The 23,579-nt window shown below is 39.3% G+C and overlaps 1 protein-coding gene and 1 pseudogene across 1 annotated transcript in view; both read left to right on the top strand.

The window, feature by feature from the left end:
- LOC144302912 (olfactory receptor 4F3/4F16/4F29-like) overlaps positions 1-638 on the top strand; it is a 113,063-nt gene extending 112,425 nt beyond the window's left edge. Inside the window, exon 4 of the mRNA XM_077880429.1 lies at positions 524-638. The gene's annotated coding sequence lies outside the window, so the exon portion shown is untranslated. The remainder of the gene's footprint in view (positions 1-523) is intronic.
- A 2,508-nt stretch (positions 639-3,146) lies between these two features.
- Positions 3,147-4,077, top strand: LOC144303643 (olfactory receptor 4L1-like; annotated as a pseudogene).
- The last annotated feature ends 19,502 nt before the right edge of the window (positions 4,078-23,579 follow it).

The raw sequence follows: 23,579 nt of genomic DNA, 5'->3' as shown, positions 1-23,579 counted from the left end.
CATATCATGCATAACTAGTATGTAGATTTAATTACACACCAATGATGATACTCTATCTTTATAAAAGACAGCTAGGTAATTACATCATTTATATTTCGTAGATAGAAATGTTTTTATCAACCCTGTCTTCTTTTACCCTAGTAAAAATTCTTCTGTGGTTCTTACTGATTTGAATATCTTACAATCATCAAAAAAAATTAGATAATGCTAAAGATAGAATTATATGAATGCACATACATAGGACCTACATGTACTTAATGAAACATACAAATATATTCTATATATATTACCCTGGGGTCTCATAGCAATCTGTGAGATATCATTTCATTTTTATGGAAAAATAAATCACTTTTAAAAAATTAAGAGTATATTTCTCTAGGAAATGTTGAGGCCAGGACAAGAATTTAAATCTTTATTCTTGATTGTCTTTTTTTTTTTAACATTTTATAAAGAAAACATTAAAAAATTGTTTAGCCTGATTCTTTTTTTTTTAATTTTTTTTTAAATTTTTTATTTATGATAGGCACACAGTGAGAGAGAGAGAGGCAGAGACACAGGCAGAGGGAGAAGCAGGCTCCATGCACCGGAGCCCGACGTGGGATTCGATCCCGGGTCTCCAGGATCGCGCCCTGGGCCAAAGGCAGGTGCTAAACCGCTGCGCCACCCAGGGATCCCCTGATTCTTTTTTTAATAAATTTATTTTTTATTGGTGTTCAATTTGCCAAAATATAGAATAACACCAGTGCTCATCCCATCAAGTGCCCACCTCAGTGCCCGTCACCCAGTCACCTCCACCCACTGCCCACCTCCCCTTCCACCACCCCTAGTTCATTTCCCAGAGTTAGGATTCTTTCACGTTCATCTGAATATTTCATAAGTTATTAAGCAAAAAAAAAAAAAAAAGGAAATTTTTTAAAAAATTTTTTATTGGTGTTCAATTTACTAACATACAGAATAACCCCCAGTGTTTTAGAGAGTAGATTTTCCACATTCTGATTTGGTGCTCCAGAACTAGAATGTTATATAAGTATGTGCTTTTGTGATTAATATGTATGAGACTGGATCTGGGTGTTTGGTGTACATCACCAACAGTCTTTTTAAAAGAAGAAAAGAAAGGGAAAAAAAGCTGAGACTAAAAGATCTAAATCAAAATGAAATGTAGATAAAAGTGAGCCAACAGTATGAGCTCCATGTGGAAACACAGAGTACAACTGTTAAGGATGTATGAGCCAAGATGAGTCAAGTCAGTCTGCACAGTGTGATACTGTATCTGAGGAAAGCACTGGGTACAAGGATAATAAGCATTTAAGAGACAAGGAAACATAAAAACTGCTTGTTAAAGGTCTGTTGTTTGTTCAGAGATCATCTATGCATACAACGTAAAGGGACCAGAAAGAAAACTCCAGTCGAGAACCCAGCAATAATAGATTCAGGAAAACATGCAAAAAGACTCAACAGTGGAGGTCACAAGTTTTATTCAGAAATCAATAATTAGATACACAACACTATTCAGAAGAAGGAAGAGGAGGAGGGCAAAAAAGATGAAGACAAGGAAGATGAGGGGAGGAAGTAAGAAAGAAGAATAAAAGAAGTAATGAAAGAAAAAGAATAAAAGAAGGAAGGGAGTGAGGAAGTATATAAGGGAGGGAAGGAGAGAGAGAGAGAGAGGAGGAAAGGCAGAAACCCGGACACTGAGAAACATTTATGGTCTTCTCCAGAAACTTTTTAGGAAGGTTGTTTTATTATAATTTGGGGGGCAACAAGAATATATGACAAGTTGTAACCAGATTAAAGCTTCAGGAATAAGTGAAATCATTGGTTTACCTATTTAGGATAAAAGAAAGGGGTGATAATGCATTAGAGCTCATAGAAGCAATTTGCTGAAAAATATATCAACTTCCAGGCACTTGAGTATTTTAAGTTAGGAAGGGGGAAGATGCAAAAGATCTAATACTGGGCCCTACACCACAAAGTTACACAACTACATACTATCTACTTGAACTCAATCATTCGACTAATGGTCATTTGGCTCTTTTACTCATCAGCCTATTGAACTCATGACTCATCGACTCATAAACTATGACAGAAACAACAAATCACTATGGAGATGGACCTATGCCTGTAAACTCTGTTTACAAATTTCTACAATGGGGGATCCCTGGATGGCTCAGCGGTTTAGTGCCTGCCATCAGCCCAGGGTGTGGTCCTGGAGTCCCGGAATCGAGTCCCACATCCGGCTCTCTGCATGGAGCCTGCTTCTCCCTCTGCCTCTCTCTGTGTCTCTCATAAATAAATCTTAAAAAAAAAACAAATTTCTACAATGAATTTCTTATATTTTGTTCCTCTCTGGCTGAAAATAAATTTGGTAATGTGAATGTTGCTTGAATTAATTAAATGTATTTTTCAGAAATGTTCATCGTTTCTCTTTCTATAGGAATCAAATACTTTCTATATGTCTATATCTTCAATACTATCACAAGTTAAATTATCACTTTTTCCAGATTTTCTACATGTTAATAACTTTCTGAAAACCCCTACTAGACTAGATGGATATAATTATTTTTTTTATTGAAGTTCAATTTGCCAACATATAGCATAACATCCAATGCTCATCCCATCAAGTGCCCCCCTCAGTGCCCATCACCCAGTCACCCCCCCCCTGCCCACCGCCCCTTCCATCACCCCTAGGTTTTTTTCCCAGAGTTAGGAGTCTCTCATGTTCTGTCTCCCTCCCTGATATTTCCCACTCATTTTTTCTCCTTTCCCCTTTATTCCCTTTCACTATTTTTGTATATTCCCCAAATGAATGAGACCATATAATGTTTGTCCTTCTCCGATTGACTTATTTCACTCAGCATAATACCCTCCAGTTCCATCCACGTTGAAGCAAATGGTGGGTATTTGTCGTTTCTAATGGCTGAGGAATATTCCATTGTATACATATACCACATCTTCTTTTTTTAAAAGATTTTATTTATTTATTTGAGAGAGAGAGAGAGAGAGAGAGAGAGAGAGAGAAAGCAGGCTCCATGCAAGGAGCCGGACATGGAACTCGATCCCGGGTCTCCAGGATCAGGCCCTGGGCTGAAGGCGGCACTAAACCGCTGAGCCATCCAGGCTGCCCTATACCACATCTTCTAAAGAAGATGGATATAATTAATAGTTCAATTAATCTGAGTTTGTTTTGTTAGGACTCACCAACACTTGGGGACTTGAGATTTTCTCTTTTTTTCATATTTTTGTTGTCCTATGCAGCTATTGTGGCAGGAAACCTTCTCATCATGGTCACTGTGACCTCTGACTCACTTCTGTACTCCACACCAATGTACTTCCTCTTTGGAAACCTCTCCTTTCTGGTTATGTCTATTTCCACAATCACAACCCCTAAGATGGTCATAGATCTCCTCAGGGAGAACAGAACTATTTCTTTGTATGGCTCAGATGTTCTACCTCCACCTCTTAGGGGGCACTGAATGACTCTTCTCATAGTCATGGCTGTTGATCGGTACATTGCAATATGCAAACCTCTTCACTACACACCCATCATAAACTGCCAGGTCCTTGTGGGCTCTGTGCTGCTGTCCTGGGCTGTTGGCTTTGTGCATATGATGAGCCAGATGATTTTTACTGTCACCTTGACCTTCTGTGGCTCCAACATAGTGGACAATATTTTTTGTCCTTCCTCTCATTCAAAAACTTGCCTGCACTGAGACCTATGTTCTGGAGTTGCTAGTAATTGCTGACAGTGGCCTGTTGTCTTTCACCTGCTTTATGCTCCTGCTCATTTCCTACAGTGTCATTCTGGTAACCATCCGATGGCAATCCTCTAGTGCCCTCTCAAAGGCTCTGTCCACACTGTCTCTTCACATTACTGTGGTCACTCTGTTCTTTGGGCCATGTATCTTCATTTAAGCTTGGCCATTCAGTGGCTTTTCAGTGGATAGATTTCTTTCTGTGTTTTATTCAGTTATCACACCCTTAGTGAACCCCATTATTTATACTCTGAGGAACCAGGAGATGAAAGCAGTCATGAATAGACTGAGGACCAAACACATCAGATCCAGACAGACCTTCTAGGCAACCATCATGATGATGAAGCTTTTTAGTGCAAAACTCATGTTTTTCAATTCAGAATAAGGTTTTTTTTAAAAGACTTTATTTATTTATTCATGAGAGACACAGAGAGAGAGGCAGAGACACAGGCAGAGGGAGAAGCAGGCTCCATGCAGAGAGCCTGATGTGGGACTCGATCCTATGTCTCCAGAATCACCCCTGGACTGAAGGCGGTGCTAAACCGCTGAGCCACCGGGGCTGCCCCGAGAATAAGTTGATATTAATTCACTTTGTAGATTTTTAAAATATTCATAATATATATTGAAATTATCAAATGTTCCATCCTTACATTTCTATATTTTTCGGTTTTATTGGAAGAATAAACATCTTAATTAAAATTCAATTCATTTAGGGTTAATACTTTTTTAATGTAATGAAGCAGAAAAAATGGCTTATTAACTATAGTTGGAAACTGAAAAATGTGCAAGACTAAATTTCATAAATAAAGAGGAATCATTTGGGAATTTATTTTTAATTCAGATTAGGAATCTTCAGTTAAATTCTCTAGTTGACTAAATGTGTATAAAACCATATGAACTCTTGAAGTCTCCTAAACACTCACACATAAACTCACATGTCTATAGATTCTAATATGTGTAAGAATTATAACTTTTTTAATGAGGTACACTGGCTAATTTCTATGAGTAGATAGATCTAAGAATCATCTACTCACAAGAAACATATATTTTCCTGAAAAAAGTAGAAATTCCACTTGACGTATATATGAAACACAGCTCATTTTACCTTATTTCTTCATTCATGTTTGTTCACATATCTATTCTCGTGTATCTCTCGAGTCAAGTAAGAACTTTACTAGTAAGTTTGTCAATCCCCATAGACAAAGGAACATAAAGAAGACCCTGTATATGCCAATCACATCACAACAAAACAGGAAGTAGTCAAGCTGCCCACGTTGTATAGAGGATAGTACTAAATTAAAATGTTTCATCCACGGTTCATGGATATTAGAAGAAAAAGACATTGTATGGCCTCTTTGATATCAGATTCAAATGCCCTGCTCTCTCCCAAACTCTCAGGAACCTTTCTATAGGCTTTTATCCAATACTTTTCATCATTGCCTTCTAAGCAATATGTGTAATATACGAATTATAAACTAAAGGGTGGTTTAAAGATGTATTCCTACCCATATGTGAACAACATATTTGGACTAAAATTTTATTTTAAAAGACACATTGAAGAGGATAGGAACTAGGCCCCTAAGGATCATTGGGCATATATATCTATTTCTTATGAATTATTTGAATCACAGATTTAAGCAAAGATATTGATATAACATGTAGCTTTAACAAATTTCTAACATTTTGCCACATTTATTTGATTCTTTTACTACAAAACTAGAGTGTTAGAGATAATAAAGACCCCTAAGCAATCACCTACACCTATTTATTTTATTGTAATATGATCATCACTATCATGAGCTCCATAGGTACCATTCCTGGGTATGTTTTAAAAATTATGTCCCTCATTTTTCATATTGGGCATACAATTTTTTAAATGTTTTTACTTGATATAAATGGAATCCTTATAAACTTATTATTATATTTTTTTACTCACTTTATGTCTTAATGACTTATCTGTTTAATATGTGCTGCTTTGGTTCATTTTTTATTGTGGTTGAAACCATGTAACATTTTAAGCATTTTTAAGTTACAGTAGTGTTAAATATGTACACCTTGTTTTGCAACATATTTCTAAAACGTTTTATCTTGCAAAACTAAAACTCTATCCCTATTTATAAAATACTCAACTTTCTACCTCTTGTTAGCTCCTAGCAATCACCATCCGCCTTCTGTTTCTAAGAGTTTGACTACTTTAGAATTCTTTAAAAAAATTTTTTTATTGCAGTTCAATTTGCCAACATATAGCATAACACCCAGGGCTCATCCCGCCAAGTGCACCCCTCAGTGCCCATCACCCAGTCACCACAACCCCCCGCCCACCTCCCCTTCCACTAACCCTTGTTCATTTCCCATTCTCATTTACTTTCCTTTCCCCTTTATTCCCTTTCAGTATTTTTTATATTCCCTAAATGACACCATAAAATGTTTGTTCTTCTCCAAATGACTTATTTCACTCAGCAATAATACCCTCTAGGACCCTCCACGATGAAGCAAATAGTGGGTATTTGTCGTTGTCTAATGGCTGAGTAATATTCCATTGTATGCATATACCCCATCTTCTTTATCCATTCAACTTTGATGGACACTGAGGGTCCTTCCACAGTTTGGCTTTGTGGACATTGCTGCTAGAAACATCGGGGTGCAGGTGTCCCAGCATTTCACTGCATCTGCATCTTTGGGGTAAATCCCCAGCAGTACAATTGCTAGGTCTAGGGCAGATCTATTTTTAACTCTTTGAGGAACCTCCACACAGTTTTCCAGAGTGGCTGCACCAGTTCACATTCCCACCAACAGTACAAGAGGGTTCCCTTTCTCCGCATCCTCTCCAACATTTGCTGTTTCCTACCTTGTTAATTTTCCCCATTCTCATTGGTGTGAGGTGGTATATTATTGTAGTTTTGATTTGTATTTCCCTGATGGCCAGTGATGCAGAGCATTTTCTCATGTGCTTGTTGGCCATGTGTATGTGTTCCGCTGTGAGATTTCTCTTCACATCTTTTGCCCATTTAATGATTGGACTGTTTGTTTCTTGGCTGTTGAGTTTAATAATTTTTTTATCGGTCTTGGATACTAGCCCTTAATCTGATATGTCATTTGCAAATATCCTCTCCCATTCTGTAGGTTGTCTTTTAGTTTTGTTGACTGTCTCTTTTGCTGTGAAGAAGTTTTTTATCTTGATGACGTCCCAATAATTCATTTTTGCTTTTGTTTCTCTTGCCTTCATGGATGTATCTTGCAAGAAATTACTGTGGCCAAGTTGTAAAAGGGTGTTGCCTGTGTTCTTCTCTAGGATTTTGATGGATTCTTGTCTCACATTTAGATCTTTCATCCATTTTGACTTTATCTTTGTGTATGGTGCAAGAGAGTGGTCTAGTTTCATTCTTCTGCACATGAATGTCCAATTTTCCCAGCACCATTTATTGAAGAGACGGTCCTTTTTCCAATGGATAGTCTTTCCTGCTTTGTCGAATATTAGTTGACCATAAAGTTGAGGGTCCACTTCTGGATTCTCTATTCTGTTCCACTGATCTATGTATCTGTTTTTTTTTGTGCCAGTACCACACTGTTTTGATGACCACACAGCTTTGTAGTACAACCTGAAACCTGGCATTGCTATGCCCCTGGCTCTGGTTTTCTTTTTTAACATTCCCCTGGATAGATAGGGTCTTTTCTGATTCCACACAAATCTGAAGATGATTTGTTCCAACTCTCTGATGAAAGTCTATGGTATTTTGATAGGGATTGCATTAAATGTGTAAATTGGGAGGAGGGGCAAGATGGCAGAAGAGTAGGGTCCCCAAATCACCTGTCCCCACCAAATTACCTAGATAACCTTCAAATCATCCTGAAAATCTACGAATTTGGCCTGAGATTTAAAGAGAGAACAGCTGAAATTCTACAGTGAGAAGAGTTCGCGCTTCTATCAAGGTAGGAAGACCGGGAAAAAGAAAGAAACAAAAGGCCTCCAAGGGGGAGGGGCCCGGCGAGGAGCTGGGCTGAGACCGGGGCGAGTGTCCCCAGGACAGAAGAGCCCCGTCCCGGAGACGCAGGAGCTGCACCAACCTTCCCGGGCGGAAAGGGGATCACAGGGAGATGGAGCAGGACCCAGGAGGGCGGGGATGCCCTCGGGCTCCCGGGGACACTAACAGACACCTGCGCCCCGGGAGATGCGCCGAGCTCCCTAAGGGCTGCAGCGCGCACGGCGGGACCCGGAGCAGCTCGGGGGGCTCGGGGGGGCTCCGCGGAGGGGGCTGCGGGGCGGGAGCGCAAATCCAACAGCGCAGGCCCCGGAGCACAGGGCGCCGGGACACACCCAGGATCCGGCCTCCCCCGGGACAGGCAGAGGCCGGGAGGGCCCAGGACAGCGAGGACGCTCCTGCCTCGAGCTGAGCAGATCAGCGGCCCCGCCCCGGAGCCTCCAGGCCCTGCAGACGGAGAGCTCCGTGGTGACTGCGGGAGCTGACTCCAGGGCTCCAGAGCTGGCCCCGCCACTGCGGTTGTTCGTCCTGGGGCCTCAGGGGGTGAACAACCCCCCACCGAGCCCTGCACCAGGCAGGGGGCTGAGCAGCTCCCCCAAGTGCTAACACCTGAGAATCAGCACAACAGGCCCCTCCCCCAGAAGAGCAGCTAGACGGGCAAGTTCCAGGGGAAGTCAAGGGACTTAAAGTATACAGAATCAGAAGATACTCCCCCATATGTTTTTTTTTCTTTTTGATTTCTGTTTGGTTCCCCCAGCCTTTTTTTCACCTTTCTTTCTTTTTCTTTGTCTTTTTCTTCTTTTTTCCTTTTTTTCTTCCTTTTTTCTTTTATCTTTTTCTCTTTTCTTTCCTTCTCTCTCTCTCTTTTTCTCCTTTTCCCAAGACAACTTATTTTTGGCCACTCTGCACTGAGCAAAATGACTAGAAGGAAAACCTCACCTCAAAAGAAAGAATCAGAAACAGTCCTCTCTCCCACAGAGTTACAAAATCAGGATTACAATTCAATGTCAGAAAGCCAGTTCAGAAGCACTATTATACAGCTACTGGTGGCTCTAGAAAAAAGCATCAAGGACTCAAGAGACTTCATGACTGCGGAATTTAGATCCAATCAGGCAGAAATTAAAAATCAATTGAATGAGATGCAATCCAAACGAGAAGTCCTAACCACGAGGGTTAACGAGGTGGAAGAACGAGTGAGTGACATAGAAGACAAGTTGATGGCAAAGAGGGAAACTGAGGAAAAAAGAGACACACAATTAAAAGACCATGAAGACAGATTAAGGGAAATAAACGACAGCCTGAGGAAGAAAAACCTACGTTTAATTGGGGTTCCCGAGGGCGCCGAAAGGGCCAGAGGGCCAGAATATGTATTTGAACAAATCCTAGCTGAAAACTTTCCTAATCTGGGAAGGGAAACAGGCATTCAGATCCAGGAAATAGAGAGATCCCCCCCTAAAATCAATATTCCGTTCAACACCTCGACATTTAATAGTGAAGCTTGCAAATTCCAAAGATAAAGAGAAGATCCTTAAAGCAGCAAGAGACAAGAAATCCCTGAATTTTATGGGGAGGAATATTAGGGTAACAGCAGACCTCTCCACAGAGACCTGGCAGGCCAGAAAGGGCTGGTAGGATATACTCAGGGTCCTAAGTGAGAAGAACATGCAGCCAAGAATACTTTATCCAGCAAGGCTCTCATTCAAAATGGAAGGAGAGATAAAGAGCTTCCAAGACAGGCAGGAACTGAAAGAATATGTGACCTCCAAACCAGCTCTGCAAGAAATTTTAAGGGGGACTCTTAAAATTCCCCTTTAAGAAGAAGTTCAGTGCAACAATTCACAAAAACAAGGTCTGAATAGATATCATGATGACACTAAACTCATATCTGTCAATAGTAACTCTGAACGTGAACGGACTTAATGACCCCATAAAAAGGCGGAGGATATCAGACTGGATAAAAAAGCAGGACCCATCTATTTGCTGTCTACAAGAGACTCATTTTAGACAGACGGACACCTACAACCTGAAAATAAAAGGTTGGAGAACCATTTACCATTCAAATGGTCCTCAAAAGAAAGCAGGGGTAGCCATCCTTATATCAGATAAACTAATATTTACCGCGAAGACTGTAGTGAGAGATGAAGAGGGACACTATATCATACTTAAAGGATCTATCCAACAAGAGGACTTAACAATCCTCAATAAATATGCCCCAAATGTGGGAGCTGCCAAATATTTAAACCAATTAATAACCAAAGTGAAGAAATACTTAGATAATAATACACTTATACTTGGTGACTTCAATCTAGCTCTTTCTATACTCGATAGGTCTTCTAAGCACAACATCTCCAAAGAAACGAGAGCTTTAAATGATACACTGGACCAGATGGATTTCACAGATATCTACAGAACTTTACATCCAAACTCAACTGAATACACATTCTTCTCAAGTGCACATGGAACTTTCTCCAGAATAGACCACATACAGGGTCAAAAATCGGGTCTGAACAGATACCAAAAGATTGGGATCATCCCCTGCATATTCTCAGACCATAATGCCTTGAAATTAGAACTAAATCACAACAAGAAGTTTGGAAGGATCTCAAACATGTGGAGGTTAAGGACCATACTGCTAAAAGATGAAAGGGTCAACCAGGAAATTAAGGGAATTAAAAAGATTCATGGAAACTATGAGAATGAGGATACAACCGTTCAAAATCTTTGGGATGCAGCAAAAGCAGTCCTAAGGGGGAAATACATCGCAATACAAGCATCCATTCAAAAACTGGAAAGAACTCAAACAAAAGCTAATCTTACACATAAAGGAGCTAGAGAAAAAATAGCAGATGGACCCCACGCCCAGCAGAAGAAGAGAGTTAATTAAGATTCGAGCAGAACTCAACGAAATCGAGACCAGAAGAACTGTGGAACAGGTCAACAGAACCAGGAGTTGGTTCTTTGAAAGAATTAATAAGATAGATAAACCATTAGCCAGCCTTATTAACAAGAAGAGAGAGGAGACTCAAATTAATAAAATCATGAATGAGAAAGGAGAGATCACTACCAACACCAAGGAAATACAAACGATTTTAGAAACATATTATGAACAGCTATAGGCCAATAAATTAGGCAATCTAGAAGAAAATGGATGCATTCCTGGAAAGCCACAAACTACCAAAACTGGAATAGGAAGAAATAGAAAACCTGAACAGGCCAATAACCAGGGAGGAAATTGAAGCAGTCATCAAAAACCTCCCAAGACACAAAAGTCCAGGGCCAGATGGCTTCCCAGGGGAATTCTATCAAACGTTTAAAGAAGAAACCATACCTATTCTACTAAAGCTGTTTGGAAAGATAGAAACAGATGGAGTACTTCCAAATTTGTTCTATGAGGCCAGCATCACCCAAATTCCAAAACCAAAGACCCCACCAAAAAGGAGAATTACAGACCAATATCCCTGATGAACATGGATGCAAAAATTCTCAACAAGATACTAGCCAATAGGATCCAACAACACATAAGTAAATTATTCACCATGACCAAGTAGGATTTATTCCCGGGACACAAGGCTGGTTCAACACTCATAAAACAATCAATGTGATTCATCATATCAGCAAGAGAACAACCAAGAACCATATGGTCCTCTCATTAGATGCAGAGAAAGCATTTGACAAAATACAGCATCCATTCCTGATCAAAACTCTTCAGAGTGTAGGGTTAGAGGGAACATTCCTCAACATCTTAAAAGCCATCTACGAAAAGCCCACAGCAAATATCCTTCTCAATGGGGAAGCACTGGGAGCCTTTCCCCTAAGATCAGGAACAAGACAGGGATGTCCACTCTCACCACTGCTATTCAACAGAGCACTGGAAGTTCTAGCCTCAGTAATCAGACAACAAAAAGGCATTAAAGGCATTCAAATTGGCAAAGAAGTAGTCAAACTCTCCCTCTTCACTGATGACATGATACTTTACATAGAAAACCCAAAAGTCTCCACCCAAAGATTGCTAGAACTCATACAGCAATTTGGTAGCGTGGCAGGATACAAAATCAATGCCCAGAAATCAATGGCATTTCTATACACTAACAATGAGACTGAAGAAAGAGAAATTAAGGAGTCCATCCCATTTACAATTGCACCCAAAAGCATAAGATACCTAGGAATAAACCTCACCAAAGAGGTAAAGGATCTATACCCTAAAAACTATAGAACACTTCTGAAAGAAATTGAGGAAGACACAAAGAGATGGAAAAATATTCCATGCTCATGGATTGGAAGAATTAATATTGTGAAAATGTCAATGTTACCCAGGGCAATTTACATGTTTAATGCAATCCCTATCAAAATACCATGGACTTTCTTCAGAGAGTTAGAACAAATTATTTTAAGATTTGTGTGGAATCAGAAAAGACCCTGAATAGCCAGCGGAATTTTAAAAAAGAAAACCATATCTGGGGGCATTACAGTGCCAGATTTCAGGTTGTACTACAAAGCTGTGGTCATCAAGACAGTGTGGTACTGGCACAAAAACAGACACATAGATCAATGGAACAGAACAGAGAACCCAGAAGTGGACCCTGAACTTTATGGTCAACTAATATTCGACAAAGGAGGAAAGACTATCCATTGGAAGAAAGACAGTCTCTTCAATAAATGGTGCTGGGAAAATTGGACATCCACATGCAGAAGAATGAAACTAGACCACTCTCTTGCACCAGACACAAAGATAAACTCAAAATGGATGAAAGATCTAAATGTGAGGCAAGATTCCATCAAAATCCTAGAGGAGAACACAGGCAACACCCTTTTTGAACTCGGCCACAGTAACTTCTTGCAAGATACATCCACGAAGGCAAAAGAAACAAAAGCAAAAATGAACTATTGGGACTTCATCAAGATAAGAAGCTTTTGCACAGCAAAGGATACAGTCAACAAGCTTAAAAGACAACCTACAGAATGGGAGAAGATATTTGCAAATGACATATCAGATAAAGGGCTAGTTTCCAAGATCTATAAAGAACTTCTTAAACTCAACAGCAAAGAAACAAACAATCCAATCATGAAATGGGCAAAAGACATGAACAGAAATCTCACAGAGGAAGACATAGACATGGCCAACATGCATATGAGAAAATGCTCTGCATCACTTGCCATCAGGGAAATACAAATCAAAACCACAATGAGATCCCACCTCACACTAGTGAGAATGGGGAAAATTAACAAAGCAGGAAACCACAAATGTTGGAGATGATGCAGAGAAAGGGGAACCCTCTTACACTGTTGGTGGGAATGTGAAATGGTGCAGCCACTCTGGAAAACTGTGTGGAGATTCCTCAAAGACTTAAAAATAGATCTGCCCTACGACCCAGCAATTGCACTTTTGGGGATTTACCCCAAAGATTCAGATGCAATGAATCGCCGGGACACCTGCACCCCGATGTTTCTAGCAGCAATGTCCACAATAGCCAAACTGTGGAAGGAGCCTCGGTGTCCATCGAAAGATGAATGGATAAAGAAGATGTGGTTTATGTATACAATGGAATATTCCTCAGCCATTAGAAACGACAAATACCCACCATTTGCTTCGAAGTGGATGGAACTGGAGGGTATTATGCTGAGTGAAGTAAGTCAATCAGAGAAGGACAAACAGTGTATGTTCTCATTCATTTGGGGAATATAAATAATAGTGAAAGGGAATATAAGGGAAGGGAGAAGAAATGTGTGGGAAATATCAGAAAGGGAGACAGAACATAAAGACTCTTAACTCTGGGAAACAAACTAGGGGTGGTGGAAGGTCGGGGGTTGGGGGTGAGTGGGTGACAGGCACTGAGGGGGACACTTGACGGGATGAGCACTGGGTGTTATTCTGTATGTTGGTAAATTGAACACCAATAAAAGTTATTTTATTAAAAAAAATAAACGTGTAAATTGCCCTGGGAGGCATTGATATTTTCATAACATTAATTCTGCTAATCCATGAGCATGGAATATTTTTCCATCTCTTTGTGTCTTCCTCAATTTCTTTCAGAAGCGTTCTGTAGATTTTAGGGTATAGGTCCTTTGCCTCTTTGGTTAGGTTCATTCCTAGGTACCTTATGCTTTTGGGTGCAATTTTAAATGGGATTGACTCCTTAATTTCTCTTTCTTCAGTCTCATTGTTAGTGTATAGAAATGCCATTGATTTCTGGGCATTGATTTTGTATCCTGCCACACTACCAAATTGCTGTATGAGTTCTAGCAATCTTTGGGTGGAGTCTTTTGGGTTTTCTATATATCCGTATCATGTCATTAGCGAAGAGGAAGAGTTTGACTTCTTCTTTGCCAATTTGAATGCCTTTTATTTCTTTTTGTAGCCTGATTGCCGAGGCTAGGACTTCTAGTACTATGTTGAACAGCAGTGGTGAGAGTGGACATCCCTGTCTTATTCCTGATCTTAGGGGAAAGGCTCCCAGTGTTTCCCCATTGAGAATGATATTTGCTGTGGGCTTTTCGTAGATGGCTTTTAAGATGCTGAGGAATGTTCCCTCTATCCTTACCCTCTGAAGAGTTTTGATTAGGAATGGATGCTGTATTTTGTCAAATGCTTTCTGTGCATCTCTTGAGAGGATCATATGGTTCTTGTTTTTTCTCTTGTTGATATGATCAATGACATTAATTGTTTACGAGTGTTGAACCAGCCTTGCATCCCGGGGATAAATCCCCCTTGGTCATGATGAATAATCTTAATGTATTGGTGGATCCTATTGGCTAGTGCCTTGTTGAGAAGTTTTGCATCTGTGTTCATCAGGGATATTGGTCTATAATTCTCCTTTTTTGTGCAGTCTTTGTCTGGTTTTGGAATTTAGATGATGCTGGCCTCATAGAACCAGTTTGGAAGTATTCCATCCCTTTCTATTTTTCGGAACAGGTTTCGTAGAATAAGTATTGTGTCTTCCCTATACGTTTGATAGAATTCCCCTGGGAAGCCATCTGGCCCTGGACTTTTGTGTCTTGGGAGGTTTTTGATGACTGCTTCAATTTCCTCCCTGGTTATTGGCCTGTTCAGGTTTTCTATTTCTTCCTGTTCAAGTTTTGGCAGTTTGAGGTTTTCCAGAAATGAGCCCATTTCTTCTAGATTGCCTAATTTATTGGCGTATAGCTGTTCATAATAAGTTTTTAAGATCGTTTGTATTTCCTTGGTATTGATGGTGATCTCTCCTCTCTCATTCATGATTTTATTAATTTGAGTCTTTTCTTTCTTCTTTTTAATACGGCTGGCTAATGGTTCATCTATCTTTTAATTCTTTCAGTGAAACAACTCTTTGTTTTCTTGATTTGTTCCACAGTTATTCTGGTCTCTATTTCATTGAGTTCTTCTCGAATCTTTATTAATTGTCTTTCTGCTGGGTGTAGGATCTATTTTCTGTTTTTTCTCCAGCTTCTTTAGGCCTAAGGTTAGCTTTTGTATTTGAGTTCTTTCCAGTTGTTGGATGGATGCTTGTATGCGATGTATTTCCCCCTCAGGACTGCTTTTGCTGTGTCTCAAAGATTTTGAACAGTTGTATCTTCATTCTCATTAGTTTCCATGAATCTCTTTAATTCTTCCCTAATTTCCGGGTTGACTCTTTCATTTTTTATCAGAATGGTCCTTAAGCTCCAGGTGTTTGTAATCCTTCCAAACTTTTTGTGATTTAGTTCTAGTTTCAAAGCATTATGGTCTGAAAATATGCAGGGAGGATCCCAATCTTTTGGTATCGGTTAAGACCTGATTTTTGACCCAGTATGTGGTCTGTTCTGGAGAAAGTTACATGTGCACTTGAGACGAATGTGTATTTAGTAGTGTTTGGATGTAAAGTTCTGTGAATATTTGTGAAATCCACTGGTCTAGTGTATCATAAAGCCCTTGTTTCTTTGGAGATGTTGTGTTTAGAAGATCTGTCAATTATTGAAAGCGCTGTGTTCAAGTCACCAAGTGTAAGTGTATTATTATCTAAGTATCTATTTACTTTGGTTCTTAATTGATTGGTATACTTGGCAGCTCCCACGTTCGGGGCATAAATATTCATGATTCTTAGGTCCTCTTGTTGGATAGATCCTTTAAGTATGATATAGTGTCCCTCTTCATCTCTTACTACAGTCTTTGGGATAAACTTTAATTTATCTGATATGAGGATGGCTACCCCTGCTTTCTTTTGAGAACAATTTGAATGGTAAATGGTTCTCCATCCTTATATTTTCAGGCTGTAGGTATGTTTCAGTCTAAAATGTGTCTGTTATAGACAGGAAATAGATGGGTCTTGTTTTTTTATCCAGTCTGAAACCCTGCGCCTTTTGATGGGGTCATTAAGCACATTCTTGTTCAGAGTCACTATTGAAAGATATGAATTTCGTGTCATCATAATACCTATTCAGTTCCTGTTTTTTGTGTATTGTTTCCTTGGGAATCCTCTTTCTTTTACAGAGTCCCCCTTACTATTTCTTGCAGAGCTGGTTTGGTGGTCACATTTCAGTTTCTGCCTCTCTTGGAAGCTCTTTATCTCTCCTTCTATTCTGAATGAGAGCCTTGCTGGATAAGTATTCTTGGCTGTATGTTCTTCTTGTTTAGGACCGTGAATATACCCTGCCAGCCCTTTCTGGCCTGCCAAGTCTCTGTGGAGAGGTCTGATGTTATCCTAATACTTCTCCCCATAAAGATTAGGGATCTCTTGTTTCTTGCTGCTTTAAGGATCTTCTCTTTATCTTTGGAGTTTGCAAGTTTCACTATTAAATGTCGAGGGGTTGAACGATTTATATTGATTTTAGTGGGGGATCTCTCTATCTCCTGTATCTGAATGCCTGTTTCTCTTCCCAAGTTAGGGACTTTCTCAGCTATGGTTTACTCAAATAGACTTTCTGGTCCTCTGTCCCTTTTGGCGCCCTCTGTAACCCCAATTAGACGTAGATTTTTCCTTCTGAGGCTGTCATTTAATTCTCTTAACCTAACCTCATGATCTTTTAACTGTTTTTATCTTTTTTCCTCAGTTTCCCTCCTTGCCATCAACTTGTCTTCTATGTCAGTCACTTGTTCTTCTACCTTGTTAATGCTCGTCGTTAGGACCTCCAGTTTGGATTGCGTCTCATTTAATTGATTTTTCATTTCAGCCTGATTAGATCTAAATTCTGCAGTCACCAAGTCTCTTGAATCCTTTATGCTTTTTTCCAGAGCCACCAGTAGCTTTATTTTTGTGCTTCTGAATTCCTTTCTGACATTGAATTGTAATCCAAATTTTGTAACTCTGTGGCAGAGTGGACTGTTTCTGATTATTTCCTTTGTGGTGAGTTTTTCCTTCTAGTCATTTTGCTCAGTGCAGAGTAGCCTAAAACAAGTTGTACTGGAAAAAGGAGAAAAAGAGAATTTAAAAAGGGCTGGAAACAAATAGAAAACAAAAAAACAAGGAGGAGTATCCTCTGATTCTATATACTGTAAATCCCTCGACTTCCCCTGGAAGTTTCCAGTGCTGCTTGGTCAATAACTTGCTTTTCCCCTGTCCTTATAACTGGTCTTCTGGGGGAGGAGGCTTGCTGTGCTGATTCTCAGGTGTGTGCACCTGGGGGAGCTGCCCAGCCCCCTTCCAGGTGCACAGCTCAGTGGGAGCTGTTTATCCTGTCAAGCCTCTGCTCAGTCCCAGATACAAGGTGACACCAGGAGGGACAATAACAGTGTGGGCGGCCAGCTGTTCAGCTCTAGAGTTAGCTCCTGCAGTAACTATCGCAGCTCTTAGTCGCAGGGGCCTGGATGCTCCGGGGGCCAGGGGTGCGGATCTGCACAGCTCAGGCCCGCCGGGCGGCAGAAGCTCCCTGCTGTCCTGTGTCCTCCTGGCCTCTGCCTGATCCGGGGGGAGCGTCGGATCTTGGGCTGTGTCCCTCATTGCCCTGGGCTCCAGGGCCTGCACCTGGAATCGTGCTCCCGGGCCTCAGAGCCCTCTCCACATGGAGCCACCACCGGAGCCTCGCCGGGTGCGTGCTCCAGCCCTTTAGGGAGCTTGGCCCACAGGGTGTGGCGCGCTCTCCCCTGGGGCGCAGTTCCTCTGTTAGTGCCCCTGGGAGCCCGTGGACACCCCTGCCCCTTCTGGGATCCTGCCCGAGCTCCCTGTGAGCGCCTTTCCGAACGGGAAGGTTGGTAAAGTTCCTGCTTCTCCGGGCCTGGGCTTTCCTGTCCTGGGGGCTCTTGCCACCTGGCCTTAGCCCGGGTCCTCACGGGGGCCCGTCCCCTTGGATGCTTTTTTATTTCTTTCTCTTTTTTTTCTGTCTTCCTACCTTAATAGAAGAGCAAACTCTTCTCGCTGTAGCATTCCAGCTGTTCTCTCTTTAAATCTCAGACAGAACTCGTAAGTTTTTTAGGATGATTTGAATTTATCTAGGTAAGTTGGTGGGGACAGGTGACTTGGGGACCCTACTCTTCCGCCATCTTGACTACTTTAGATTTCTAACACTGAACCATGCAGTATTTGTCATTTTGTGACTGGCTTATTTCACTTAACATAACGTCTCCAAACTTTAACCATATTGTAGTATGGAACAGGATTTTTTTTCTTTCTTAAGGCTGAATAGTAGTCTTGTAGGTGCATGCCACATTTTCTTCATCCATTCACCCATTGATGGATATTTAGGCTGCTTTTTCCTCTTGGCTATTGTGAATAATGCTGCAATGAACTTGAGTGTGCAAATATTTCCTCAAGATACTGTTTTCCATTTGTTTAGATAAATACCCAGGAGCCAGATTGTTGTATAATATGGTAACTCTGTTTTTAATTTTTTTGAGAAACCTCCATACTTTTCCAGGGCTGCTGCACTATTTACATTCTTACTAACAGTTCAAAAGTTTCCAATTCTTCCCTATCTTACATATCTATTAGCACTTGTTATTTTCTGGATTTGTTTTTGCTGTTGTTGTTGTTTTGATAGTGTCCACTCTAGCATGTGTGAGGCAATACCTCATTGTGATTTTGATTTGCATTTCCCTGATAATGAGGGATGTTGAGCATTTTTTTCATATGCTTGTGGGATATTAATGTGTTTTTCGTGGATAAATGTCTATTCAAATCCTTTGCCCATTAAACTGTTTTTGTTATTAAATTGTAGTTCTTTATATATTCTGGATATTAACTCTGCTTACTTTATTTGAATATAGTTGTCACACAATGTTACCTTAGTTCCAGGTATACAATGTAGTGATTCAAGAAGGCTATGTATTATGCTGTGCTCACCACAAGTGTACCTGCCACCTGTCTCCACACATCACTATCACCATTGACTATATTCCCCATGCTGTGCCTTCCATCCTGTGACTCACTCATTCCATCACTGAAGGCCTGTATCTCCCACTTCCCTTCACCCATCTTGCCCAACCCTCCAATACTCTTTGCTCTGGCAAACATTGGTTTGTTCCATGCATTTTTTTTTGTTCCATGCATTTTTAAACCTGATTCTGCTTTTTTGTTTGTTCATTTATTTTTCAATATTAACTCTTTATCAGATGTATAATTTGGAAATATTTTCTTCCATTCTATAGCTTGCCTTTTCACTATATATATGAACTGAAAATATCTTCACTCCTATATTAACACTTTGTGATGTTTATAAATACACAAAATTTGAAATAGTTATTTAATTTTTTTCCCTTTAGGTTTGTGGTTTTGTCTCTATGTAATACATTTTTACAATTGATTGCCCAAAATATTCTGTGTTCTCTTTTCTATAATTTTAAACTTTTCTTTTATCAAATTTAGTTATTTGGATCCCTGGGTGGCGCAGCGGTTTGGCGCCTGCCTTTGGCCCAGGGCGCGATCCTGGAGACCCGGGATCGAATCCCACGTCGGGCTCCCGGTGCATGGAGCCTGCTTCTCCCTCTGCCTGTGTCTCTGCCTCTCTGTCTCTCTCTGTGTGACTATCATGAATAAATAAATAAAATCTTTAAAAAAAAATTTAGTTATTTAATCCAACTGGAAGTTAAATTTTGTATTGGTATCTGATAGGAGTCTAATTTATTATTGTGTGGATATAAACAGATATACAAAGACCAGCTACCAAATAGCTTTTCCCTAATGATTGAAATGTCACCTTTGTCATATCAAGAATCCATTGAATGCTTGGGTCTGTTTCTGGCCTCTGTCAATCCTTCCATTGGTCATTTTGTTTCTCAGTGAAACCTATACCATCTGAAACAGTTGTTATCAGTCATCATGAATCTGCCTTTTTAATTGCTCTACTTTAAATATATCCCAGTTCTTGTCAATTAACTCTTCCAGATGATTTTAGGATAAGTTGTCAAATTCTACCAAAAGAATTTTAGAATAGCAATTGAAATAAAAATTTATAGATTAATTTAGAAAGAATAAAAAAAATTTATGATTTAGATTATTCCAATTCATCAGTGTAACATATCTTTTTATTTTGGTACATTTTATTTTATAATATTTGGTGATATTTTGGTAGGTTGTATTGTATTTGGATGAAACCACCAGTATAATGATGAAGGGAAGGCATTTTTTCCCCTGAATTTATAGTGTTCATTTCTAAAATAATATTATGGACTCTACTCTCTTAAAATTAAGATATGTTTATTTAATTAATTTCCAATCTATTTAAAATCATAAATGATTGTTTAATTTGTAAAAATTTATGCACACTTTGAGATAATTGTATCTTTCTTCATTTAATCTGTTATACTGGTGGATTGACTTAATGTTGCCAACATTTCCTTGATGTTTTAGTTTCAACTCCAGTTTGTAATAATATGGCTTTTTTTTCACCTTTCATCTTTCCAAATTTAATTTACTAGTTGTTCTTATTTTTGTTGGTTTTAGAGTTGTTCATTGTATAACTTTCTTTTTCTATTGTCTAAGACAGTTTCAAATACACTAAGGAAACCTTATCTTTAGAAGTTGAGTATAAGCTTCTCCGCCTATCACCATCTTTTCTACACTGAAGACTTTTCACTTTTCAGGAAGGCTTCAACCTCATCCTCTGAGAGATGCCTTTCCTAGCCATCTCAACTTGAGTAGAACTCTCTGTTTTAGGACTTTAGAACAGCCTAACTTTGTTTTGTAGTGGTTGTCTTGTCATAAATTATTTAATCAAATCTTGCATCTATCTATATTTCCCATTAGGACATAAAGGAATCATGAAGTCAAGGACTATCTCCACCTTATTCACTAGAATATTCTTAGTGTGTGCCCACCATAAGGTAGTTACTTAATAAACACTGCTTGACTAAGTGACTGATTTGACTGCAGGCATCACTGATTTACTTTGTCAGATACATAAGCTCATTCTTCTGTGTAATTTTCAAGAGAAATTATTAGCCAAAAATTTGAGAGACACTCTTCTTCATGACAGGACTTAATTAATTAATTGCTTCTATATTTTATGCAGGAAGAAAAGATTTAGAACACCAGATGACATATATCAGTCATTTCCCCCCATCTTTTCTATTGTAACCCTTTTGTAGCATTGAGGTAAAAACAATGCCTCAGTTTAATTGTACATTAGTCTATTTATTTTCATCTCTTCTTCCTGAATTAATTCTTGACTGCAATTCTCTCATTCTAAATGTATTTATGTCCCTTTAAATATGTGAATTTCTTTATGAAATGGCAGCTGTTATCTTATGAATCTATGTGCTTTAATTTACAAAAATGCCATTCTATTTTCTTTTCCCTGAGTACAATTCATATTGTTTCATAAAGAGAGCTCTTTACTTCAAAGAATTGCTATTATTCAATAGTGAAAATAAACTCAGTTTACTACCTATTCACCAAATGATGGACAGCTAAGCTGCTTATGATTTCCTATTATCATAAATGATTTCATAATTAATATATGCTCAACAGTTCTATGTAGCTTTAGAATTTCTCTAAGATAAATACCCAGAAGAGAAAAAATGGATGATAAAACATTTACCCACATTATTTCACTAAATAGTACAGACTGCTTTCCAAAATGAATCGAATTCCAACTACAGAGCAAAATTCCCATTGCTCATGTACCCACTACAAAATTTAGCATAACTTGCCTCTCTAATTTTTTGTTTCCATAAAATAATATCTTGTTGCTTTACTATGCTTTTTTTTCTGATTATCAGGGAATTTGGTACCCCTCTCATACCTATTAGCTATTCAAGCTTTTCTACCAATGACTCTAAGACTTGGCCCACTTAAAATAAGTCTCCTATGCTTTTTTTGGTGATTTGCATGCTGTACTTCTGCTCTGCTCAATACAGTAGCTAGTAACATATATGTCTATTTTTATTTTTTTAAGATTTTATTTATTTGTTCATGAAAGACACAGACAGAAAGGCGGGGACACAGGCAGAGGGAAAGCAGGCTCCCTGCAGGGAGCCTGATGGGACTCAATATCAGGATTCCAGGATCACGACCTGAGCCAAAGGTAGACTCTTAACCACTGAGCCACCCAGGTGTCCCCATATATGTTTGTTTAAATGCTAATTTGAATGTATGAAAATAAACAAAATTAAAATAAAAATGAAGACTCAGATTTGCCTTATTCAGGTGTTTAATAGCTGTATGTAAATAGTGGCTGCCATATGGGACAAGACAGATATAAACCATTTTCATCATCATAGGAAGTTCTTTTGGGCAGCAGTGATATAGATACAAATCCTTGTCATTTTAATATATGACAAATACTGGGGCCCCTGGGGGGCTCAGTGGTTGAGTGTCTCCCTTCGGCTCAGGTCCTGATCCCAGAGTCCTGGGATTGAGTCCCACATCGGGCTCCCCACTTTGTGCTATGAAACTTCTTTGGTACATAGGTGTTGCATCCCATAAGGAGATTCAGCCCCACTGTCCCCCCAAAATCCAGAAGTGGGACAAAGAGAATGTATCCCAGTAGTACCAAGGCTGGTCTTGATAACTAGTGGCTCCCATCTCCCCTCTCAACTCTGCCTCCATGGTATGGAGATCTGCCCAGGTGGAGCACTGCAGACAAGAGGGGCATGGAAGCCCTGCCTGAGGAAGATAATTTATATGAAGAGCAACACAGAAAATCTATGTCCAGGGTCTATTTTTGGCAAAATTAAGGTTACAGTGGAAACATTTGTAATGACCCTACAAAAATAAAAATTATTTTAAAGGAGCACTATGAGAAGGTATATCCAACAAATTAGAACATTTATATGAAATGGACAAATGCCTGAAAATACATAATAAAGCATAGAAAATCCCGAGGCACCTGCATGACTCAATCAGTTAAATGTCTCTTTATCTCAGTTCAGGCTTTAATCCAGGGTCATGAATTCACCCTGTGTTCAACTCCACTCTGGGCATGGAGTCTATTAAAAAAATCTAAAAAGACATGAAAAATAGAGATACTGTTAGAATTTTTTTTAAACTTCCCAAAAGAAAACCCAGACTCTGATGGCTTCACTGATAAATTCTGCCAAATTTTTAAAGAAGTAAGACCAATTCTTCAAAAACTCTTCCAGAAAATGGAGAAGTAGCATACAGTTCACAACTCATTCTGGAGTGCAATTTTACCTTGATATGAAAGACAGCACAAAATAAAAAAGCTACCGACCAACATTGTTCATTGATACAGACTGAACTATATACTACAGCTGAAAAACAAACACACTTAATCTTTTAAGAGTTTGTGAAGTTCTTTTTTTATGATTTTGTGAAGTTATTTTTTTATAATAAATTTATTTTTTATTGGTGTTCAATTTGCCAACATACAGAATAACACCCAGTGCTCATCCCATCAAGTGCCCCCCTCAGTGCCCGTCACACATACACGCCCACCCCCCACCCTCCTCCCCTTCTACCACCCCTAGTTCGTTTCCCAGAGTTAGGAGTCTTTATGTTCT

This window comes from Canis aureus, chromosome 32 (assembly GCF_053574225.1).
Source record: "Canis aureus isolate CA01 chromosome 32, VMU_Caureus_v.1.0, whole genome shotgun sequence".
Taxonomy (NCBI): domain Eukaryota; kingdom Metazoa; phylum Chordata; class Mammalia; order Carnivora; family Canidae; genus Canis; species Canis aureus.
Note: the sequence above shows the minus strand (reverse complement) of the source record. Positions and strands in the feature narration are given on the sequence as shown.